At 39.0% G+C, this 10,358-nt stretch overlaps 1 protein-coding gene across 1 annotated transcript in view; it reads right to left on the reverse strand.

Annotated features, from left to right (window-relative positions):
* FBN2 (fibrillin 2) overlaps positions 1 to 10,358 on the reverse strand; it is a 260,472-nt gene that overhangs the window by 208,296 nt on the left and 41,818 nt on the right. The window lies entirely within an intron of this gene.

Raw genomic sequence — 10,358 nt, forward strand, 5'->3', positions numbered from 1 at the left:
CCCAAGGGTCTATCCACTGATGCACGGACAAACAAAATGCAGTATATCCATATAAGGGACTAGTATTTAGCCATAAAAAGGAACAAAATTCTGATACATGCAACAACATGGATGAAGCTTGAAGACAACACATTGAATGAAACAAGCCAGACACAAAAGGACAAATTTTGTACAATCTCACTGATATGATACAACTGAAATAATCAAATTCAAAGAGACAAAGACTAAAGATTACCAGTGGCTGGTCTGGGGTCGGGAAAAGGGACTTCATGCTTAAATTGTACAAAGCTTCTGTTTGGGATGGAAAAGTTTTGGTAATGGATGGGGGTGAAAGTGCACACAACATTGCAAATGTAATTAACAGTGCTGAAATATCTACTGGAATGCAGTTAAAGGGGAAATTTGGGCTTGTATATATGGTACTAGAATAATGTTTATTTTTTTCAAAAAGAAAATCCACAGGACCATACAACACAGTGAACCCTAAGATGCAGCATGGATTACAGTTAATAGTACAATTATAAAAATGTTCTTTCATAAGTATAAATAAATGTACAGCTGTAATGCAAGATGTTAATAATAAGATGGTATATGGGAACTCTGCACTATATGCAAGATATTTCTGTAAACCTACAACTTCTCTAATAAAAAAAAGTTAAGGAGTTATAAAAATAATATTTTATTGACGCTATAAAGAACATACATACAAAGCTGGGCTTCTTACTTTCCTGCTAGCAATTTAATAAATGCTTCAGTCGTATTTACGACTATTTTATTTTCCACATATCTTTTGTTGCCAGGATAAAACCTTAGGAGTTCATGCTTCAGTAAACCCAGACTCAAGAATCTATTACAAAAATGAATTTTAAGCTGGCATCCACTGAAACTCTCAATCTTCTGGCTCAACTGCCAGGCTGCACAGAAGTAAAGGCTTGCTGCATTAGCAGTCTCTGTCAGCTGCTACACTTTTGCCAAGGACTATATATCAAGTGTGGACTGTTGGTGAGCTTGAATCTCTCATGTATTTTGCGGTAGAGTTTAGCATTCCTGGAGGTCTGAGAGCCATAAAATTCAGGTTCAACCTTCAGACAAGGTACAAATGTCCAGACTAGAAAATGAAATACGTTTAAAATGAGTATTTCTACATAGCCATGCTACATCACAGTCATTCTACAGAAGTCAATGGTGGAAATTACACTTGTGGCAATTTAGCCTGAATTTTTACTCATTAAGAAGTATGATCAAATATCCTACAAAACATTATAGATCAAATTTTATTTGGACCATTTTTCCTTATAGAAATGATCTAGCTATATTTTCCTCCAATATGAATTTATTTTTCTTTTAATTTCTTGTTTTCATACCCTCTCATTTAAAGCATTTTTTCTTTCTATTCTACTTAGGATATCTCATTGCAATCAGGCAATGCACAGGGCTCCATACCCTACTATAATTTAAAAACCTGGATTTTGGTAGAAATGTTTCTATCTATCTCATGTAATTATAAAAGGAAAAGAATTATGATTCTTTGCAATAATAATAAAGGCAAATGATTATAAAGTGCTTTATGTAACAGGCATGGTTCTTGTGCTTTGTGAAAAAGAACTCATTTACCTGAGTGAGGCTAAGTTTAATTACAATCAGTTGACACAAGAGGGAAGAGAAGTCCTTGGAGGCGAGATAGTATGTCCAAAGCAATGCAAGAGCATTAAAAAAAAAGTGACTGTGTGTATGTGTACTAGGTATAACATACAACCAGGAGAACAATATGGTTCAATAGAAAGAGCACTTGATCTCGGAGCCAGGCAGACCTGGTTCTCAAATGTCAGTGCCATCACTCACGAGTTGCTTGATACTAATTTAATGACAGAATGCATGTAAAGAGCCACACCATTTGGCGGGTGCTCATTTAAATGTACTTTTTAATATTTCACTTTTTAAAGTATGACTTTTCCAAATTTCAGTCATTGGTCAACATCTTTTCAAGTGTTGTGGACTATATATGTATTGTCTTTATGATCACAAATAAATGTTGTGATAAATAAAGAAAATAACATTTTCTTTAATGTTATTAAAGAAAAAGAAATGTTATTGTGTTGACAATTTGAAGTTAGAGCCTGTGGTAGTTACAGTCAGTTGTCAACTTGGCCAGGTGAAGGCACCTAGTTCTGTTGCTGCAGACATGAGCCAATGGCATGTGAACCTCATCTGTTGCTGTTACATCTGCAGTTGGCTGGAAGGCGTGCCTGCTGCAATGAATGATGTTTGATTTCATAGGCTGGTGCTTAAATGAGAGAGCTCAATGTAGCACAGCCCAAGCAGCTCAGCATTCCTCATCTCAGCACTCGCAGCTCAGCCCAGGCCTTTGGAGATGCAGAAAGAAGTCACCCTGGGGAAAGTTGTTGGAACCCAAAGGCCTGGAGAGAAGGCCAGCAGAGATCATCCTGTGTCTTCCCACATAAGAAAGAACCTCAGATGAAAGTTAGCTGCCTTTCCTCTGAAGAATTAACAAAATAAATCCCCTTTTATTAAAAGCCAATCCATATCTGGTGTGTTGCATTCCAGCAGTTAGCAAACTAGAACAGAGCCATACCCAGATCAAATGCTAGAAGGGAAAACTGAACAAACTTCATATTGGTTCTTTTTCAACATATGCTTAGTTATCCTGATGCTGAGAAAAGCTCGTGAGAAAGAAGGCTTGGTCATGAGAACGTCCACGAGCAATTCTGCTGAAGGTAAAGCCAAGGCTCTTGGGACAAGACATGGGAGCTGCAGCAAATGCAAAAAGAATCAAGATAAGGGAATACTAAAAATCTCCAACCTATTTCTTAAAATTCTAAAACTTCTTCCATTAAAAAGAAACTGGAAAAATAGGAGTTTGTTCCTTCATACTTGAAAATATTTCATGTACTACAAAGTGGAACACGTCAATGCCAACGCCCATAACTGAGCCACCCACACACTCAGCGGTGTGTGGGATCACAGGGTTGATGCTATCAGGGACTCAGACTTTATTTAAGTTCATCAGTTTATACCATGAGATATATATTTTTTAAATTTAAACTTGGAGCAAGGAAAATACTAAGCACCTGGTACCGTGAGTGATACATGGTACATTTTCAATAAATATTTGTTAATAAATGTTGAAAGCTCCAAAATAAACTGGACTTTTTTTCGCCCCGAAATCAGCAGTAATGATTATATGAAAAAGAAATTTAAAAACTCCCTAATGAGTGGCTTTACTGATGAGCAGCTTCTATGAAAAACAAACAGGTTACCCATCAGTTCGTTAACCACCAGTAATACAGAAATCGTTGAATTCAGTTTTTCTTTCCAAGTACCAAGTGCTGGGTTTTTCCTGGTCTATATCCAGGATAGCTGTTATCTGATCTGACACCCCCAAAAAACCTTCACGTATATAATTTTTTTCAAATGTCTAACTCATGAGGATAATAAGATCCTAGGCTCAGAGAAAATGATAATATGAAGTTAACCTCATGTCACAGACTTACAGTTAAGAAGACAAGAAGAAAATACTTTTCAAAAAGTGGGAAAGCCTTCTTTCTCTGAGTTACAGTTAAGAAAGGGTACAGCCATTCTGACTAGTTTTAAACTGACGCTTACAAATCTTATTGTATAACCTCTGAAGAGGACGGCAAGCTATTTACGCTGCAAAGTGTAACTGGAATTTTTTTGATAAAAGACTTAAATTTTTCTCCAGTACAATCAAGTGCTCTTAGAACGCCATAAATTCTTTTAGGCAGGGACAGACCTTGGGATTCTGTGATTTGCTGAGAACAAAAGCGGGTTATAGTGGCAGAAGCACTGATGGCATGCTTTCGTGTGTGCTCTGGTGGTGGGAGGGCGGAGGGAACAATCTTATTTTTTCCACACAGGAACTAGAGCAATTGAAAAGCCAGATCCCCCATATCCTTGTTACCAGCAGAGTGATAAGCTACAAGAACGATGGCTTGGCAAAAATGTGACCTTGATTTGATAGACAATCTTCTTTTTCTTGTACAACATTAAATTTATTTCTTCCAGGGCTGTTAGTACCACCTAGCTGAATAAACGAAATTTGCTACCAATTTTAAAGGTGAAAAACTAATCACTGAATAATAGGCATTATTTTTGTAAACCTAGTATTTCGATTTTATTGAGAAATTACAGTTTTTAAGACATCTCAGTAATTCTTTCTTTGGTCACAACCCCTTCTAATAAACAACATGTACATTTAAAAAATTGACCCTCGATCTACAAATTCTCTAAATTTTTTAAGTAATTTGAATAAAATTTATCTTCTCCTAAAAATCAGTAAAAGGTATCAGGGTTAATGTTTAAAAGTCAGTTACACTTTCCCTTAGTCTCACTTCAACAAAATCAGAAACGCTCAGAATAAACTACAATTGTTCAATGAAAATTAAATTGGATTCTACTAATTAATTAGAATGTTAATTCTACATCTTTTCCCCAGAGTTCTTCTAGCTCTAAGAAAGCCCTCCTTAAAAAGGGGACTTTTATAAGCACTTTTATTCAGAGCCAAGAATCCTTTTCCATCTCATCAGCCCCAGCTGACTCCTTCCAATGGTCAGAGGAAATTAGCCATGTAGGAAATAAGCATGTTCAAAGAAATACTTCCATCAGAGTACACTAAGTACCATGGAACTGCTTCCATGACATGGGAAATCTTTACTCCACATGTAATAAATAATATAAAAGTTACGTTAAAATACATAAATACTTATTTACTGGTTTATGGGAAAAGCCAGTATATTAGACAAGACTTTATTTGAACTAAAGCGCAAAAAATTATACAATGCCCAATACAAAACCACCTAAGGAAAAAGAAAACAAAGATAATGAACAAAAACAAATTTACATTTAATGAGCATTTCTCAGATGCTGGCTTGAATCTATTGCGTACCCCAGAAAAGCCATGTTCTTTAATCCTCACTCAGTACTGCTGGGTGGGAGCTTTTTTGTTGTTTCCATGGAGATGTGACCCACCTGATTGTGGGTGGTAACTTTTGATTAGATGGTTTCCATGGAGATGCATCTCCACCCATTCAAGGTGGCGTTGGTTACAGGAGCCCTTTAAGAGGGAACCAGTTTGGAAAAAGCTTGAGAACTACCAGAGCCAACAGAGCCCACAAAATAGACAGAGCCTCAGGGAAGCTATTGAAGAGTCTTAGAGAGAAAGCTAGCAGACGTCACCATGTGCCCTCTCAGCTGAGAGAGAAATCCCGAATGTCATCAGCTTTCTCGAGCCTGGATGCCCTAATTTAGACATTCTCATAGTCTTAGAGCATGAAAACTTGCAACTTAAACTCCCCCTTTTAAAAGCCGTTCTGTTTCTGGTATTCGTCATTCTGGCAGCTGGCAAACTGGAACAATGGTTTTTCCTGTCCTAGGTACTGGGCATCTGGCAATACAAAGACAAAAATCACAAGCACTAGCCTTAATGAGCTCACAGTCTAGTTGGGCAAAAACATGGAAAAGCAAGCAAAGGGCAAATACCGGATGTAGACAGTTAGGGCTGCAGGAATATAAGAGGAGGGTCTCGCTCTCAATCCTAAGAGATAGTCATGAAGGACTGAGAGTCACGGGGGGGGGGGGCACACCCAGGCAGAGAGGGCACCAAGCACAACCCACAAGGCTGAAGATGGACAGTGCACTTGGAAAGGGAGAATGAGCCGAGTGTGGCTGGAGTGGGATGCAAGCCAGGGATGCGAACGCTGACGGCGTTATCAGCTGCGCAGGGAGAAATCACGATAAAATAGGGCTAACACCGAGCGTTCGGCACGTCTCAGCTACCGGGTAAGCACTCGGCGCGCATCACGTCACTGCCCCTCACGGCCACCCTAGTGGACGTTATCTTCATGCAAAATCCAAGGCTCCGGAACGAACGAGGTGCCGTTACACAGGAAGCACACTCTCCGTCAAGTTAAGAAGTGTGGGCTTTATCACACACGAACAGCAAGGCAGCCACAGCGTTTTGTACATTAGAGGCTTTTAACTGGGATCTAGAGGACAATTAACCGTGAAGGCAGAGTGTGACCGGAAGAAAGACGGCGCTGAAATGGTCTAGGAAGAGAAAAGGGCCTGAACGACGGCATTAGCATTATTGGAAAGATGAAGGTCTGCATTTTTGAGTAACCTTCAAACGTAAAATGGACAGGACTTAGTGACAGATCTGACATGGGGTTCAGCTGAAAAGTGTCCAGAAAAAGAATTGCTGCGAGCTTTGTGGCTTGATAACTGGGTATGTAACAGTAACCTTTTAAATATGATGTTAAAACTTAAGCCAGCTGGAAATTGCAACAGTAGTCTAAATGAAACCTTCAAAGCTAGAAGCAGGCTGTAATGCGAGTGCTGAGTCTCACACAGGAGCAATGAGTAAATGTAAAGTCTACACCCAGATGTGAATAACCCTTTCCTCTCTCTCTCTCTAGGCCCGGAGGCACCTACCCCAGGCAATAGGGTAAAGTACTAAAATTCCCCAGATCTCTGTAACCTGATAACTAAGACCTTTGTCTCCCATGAGTATAAAAGCCAGCAGAAAAATCACTTTGGGAGCTAGATTTGGGGAAAACTCCCCTGTTCTCCTACCCTACTTAAATAAACCTTTTTATTCCTCCTAAGGCCCATTCTGGTGACTTTTACTGGCCACACCTAGGGAGGAACCCAGATTTGGGAAGTGCCCCTTCTACAGGCAGATGCTGATGATATTAGCTGACATGAACAATGCAGAGAGAAAACGACAGCCCTGCAGGGGACAGCAGAGGTGCCTACAGAATAACCAGAACAGTTGTCCAATGGACAATGGCAGACATGGGTCTGGGACTCACACTACAGGCTGGAGACAGATTTCAGAAAACCAAGGGATTGCTGAGAAGGAGAAGCTGGCTCCAGGAAGGAAAAAACAATATTTAATAAATAAAGAGAGGTTTAAAAAAAAGTTAGAGGAAAGAAAGATGATTAATGAGAAAATTAAACATTAAGAGGATACAGTTTTCTATGGAAGATAACATTGTAGAAAGAAAATGACAATATTAAATGATCTGTTAACTTGGTCTCCAGCAAAAGAACCATAACTGGTAAAAAAAAAATATTTTTTAAAAACACTATTTTTAAGGCTCTGAAAACTGTCCTAAGTATATAAAACAAATGAAGGAAATTTGTTCAAGTCCATTAAACACTGATTAGATCAGCGAGAATCTGTGGCACTTGAACCTCAATCTACTTCCTCCTACATACCCCACCTCAACCCAATGGAAGCCCCAACTGGGCAGGAACAGCCAAGAAGACAGGACTCCTTTGTGTTCCAGCCTCCAGGAAAGGACTCCAGTATTTGCTTAGGAGAGGCAGATCGCCCACATTTCTCCTTCCACTCAGCTTTGTGTCCTAGAGCCCAATTTCCAGGAGAGCACAGCAAGGAGAGCCTGGAGCTGCCTTTCCTCACCAGGCCCCAATGGCAGGGCAGAGGCTCTACCCGAGTGCAGCAGGCCAGCCACACCGAGTTCCTAACTTCCCTGGCCCCAGCTCATTGGGAGGGCAGAAATTCCACCTGGGGGAGGCACCAAGAAGACCAGAGACTACCAGCCTCCTCCAGCATCGTACTCATACAGCAGAGGCGCCATGCCGAGACAGGCCGCTCCTCGCATCCCCAATCCAGACCAGTGGTTAAGAAATTTTGCCCCAAGGGAGAGGCAGCCACAAGAACAGAGAGCTCTGAAGCGACCCACGGAAACTGACGTTATTTAGAACAAAGGACAGGGAAGATGAAATCTTAGAGCACTCTTGAAGACAACGGAGATTTGGTGGTGTGGTCTATTCAGGCATTCTCTAAATCACAGGACAGCTAGCGCACAAGAGAGAACCATACAAAAAGATAGCTAAGAAGAGTCTTATTGGGGTCATAACAAACCTCAAATACTAGCCTCAAAAATTGCACAAAAGGGGCCTGAATTTACTGATTAGTCTGTGGGACAATTTATGCCCAAGAACAGTGTCAAAAACAGTAAAGCAGCCGAAGGCCATAGAATGGAGCCTAACAGCTGGGTGTCATACCAAGAGGGTCAGAGAGCTTATCAGAGACACCAGGGAAAGGGAAAGTCAAAGAGAGGCCTGCCAAAACCAGTGTCATCCAAGGTGATAATGCATATACCCAAAACTATGACCTCTAACAAGCAACATCAGAGATTTCCAACTCTAGATGAAAGGGCCTTCACTAAAAAAGTCTAGCCAAGTTACTAAAACAAATATGCAAACAACAGGAACACACACTCCCCACCCCCAGAGGAAGTGGTGGTGGTCAGTATCCAGAGTGGCTTTGATATATTACTGTAAATTTCCAATTTCTCTTGGGCAGGGTGCATGGTCTGGGAATCGAACCCAGGCCTCCCACCTGGAAGGCAAGCACTCTACCACTGAACCACACGGGCACCCTTAAATTTCCAATTTTTAACAAAAAATTGAGAAGCATACAAAGAAGGAAGTCTGCCCCATAATACAAACGTAGGGAAAAGACAGGCAATAGGAAAATCGCCTGAGGTTTAGTTATCAGACATAACAGATAAAGACATCAAAGCAGCCATATATATGTTCCAAGATGCAAAGGAAACCGTGTTGAGAGAATAAAGGAAGGTATCATGAGACAATGTCTCATCAAGCAAGGAATATGAATAAGGAGACAAAAAAATATTTTAAAAGAAACCACATGGAAAGTGTGGACTTGGAAAGTACGGTAATTGAAATGGAAACTTTACTAGAGAGAGCAACAGTAGGCTTAACTTGGGAAAAGAAAGAATTTTGAACTTGATGAAAAATCAGTAAAGATTATGCAATTTGAAAAACAGAGAGGGAAAAATGAAGAAAAATAAGCAGAGCCCCAGACAAATGGGGATGCCATTTAGCACAACAATTTATGTATAATGGAAATACTAGAAGGAGAGTAAGAAAGGAGAAGAAAAAATATTTCAAAAATGTAGCTGAAAACGTAAAAATTCAATGAAAAACATTATTTACATCCCCAAGGGGCTCAATGAATTACTAGTAGGATAAATGTGAAGAGAACTATACCTAGACATGTCATAATAAAAATGCTGAAAGACAAGGAAGAAAATCTGAAAGCAGAAAGAAAAGAAGTTGTTTAAACCCCAAAACACTTTACAGCTGACTTCTCATCATAAAAAAAGAGAGGAGAGAAAGTGGTAGGATGGCATATTCAAAGTGTTCAAAGGAAAAAAAAACAACCAAAAATCTATTATCCTTCAAAATAAACCCATTCCCAGATAAGCAAAAACAGATAATTTATTGTTAGGAGACATGTCTTTCAAGTAATACTAAAGTAAGTTCTTGAGGATGAAAGCAAGTTATCCCAGACAAACCCACATGAAAAAACAAAGAGCAACCATAGATAGAATCATGCAATCATAAAAGACAATATAACCAAAGCAATTTATAGATTCAATGCAATTACAATCAAATCCCAACAACCTTCTTTGGAAAAATGTAAAGGCCAATCATAAAATTTATATAGAAGGGTAAGGAGCCCCAACTAGCTAAAGTCATCTTGAAAAAGAATGAAGTTGAAGGTCTCACAATCCTGATATGAAAACTTATTACAAAGCCACTGTAATAAACAAATCTTGGCACAGGGACATATAGACCAAAGGAATCTAAATGACAGCTCAGAAATCAACCTTCACATTTATAGACAACTGATTTTTGATAAAGTGGAAAAGATCATTCAATTGGAAAAGAACAGTCACTCAACAAATAATTCTGGGAAAACCAGATCTCCATTTGCAAAAAAATTAAAGGAGGACCCCTACCTCACACCTTAAACAAAAGTCAATTCAAAATGTACCAAAGACTTAAATATATGAGCCAAAATCATTAAATTCCTAGAAGAGAACAGAGGAAAGCATTTTCAGGACTTTGTGCTAAGCAATGGTTTCTCAGACTTTACACACAAAGAACAGGTCAGAAACAAAAAAGTACAAAAATGGGACCTTATCAAAATTAAAAATGTCTGTTCCCCAAAGGACTTTATCATGAAAGTAAAATGATAACCACACAATGGAAGAAAATATTTGGAAACCACATTTCTAATGAAGGTTTAATATTATATATATATATATATATATATAAATCCTTCAACTTGACAACAAAAAGATAAACAACTCAGTTGTTGTCAGGGCAAATACTTGACCAGACATCTTTCCAAAGAAGATTTACAAATAGTCAGAAAGCACATAAAAAGATACTCAATGTCATTAATGGTCAGAGAAACGCACATCAAAGCCACAATGATATACCATTTCAAACCCACTGAAATGGCTGCTATCAAAAAC

This window comes from Tamandua tetradactyla, chromosome 20 (assembly GCF_023851605.1).
Source record: "Tamandua tetradactyla isolate mTamTet1 chromosome 20, mTamTet1.pri, whole genome shotgun sequence".
In the NCBI taxonomy this organism is placed as follows: domain Eukaryota; kingdom Metazoa; phylum Chordata; class Mammalia; order Pilosa; family Myrmecophagidae; genus Tamandua; species Tamandua tetradactyla.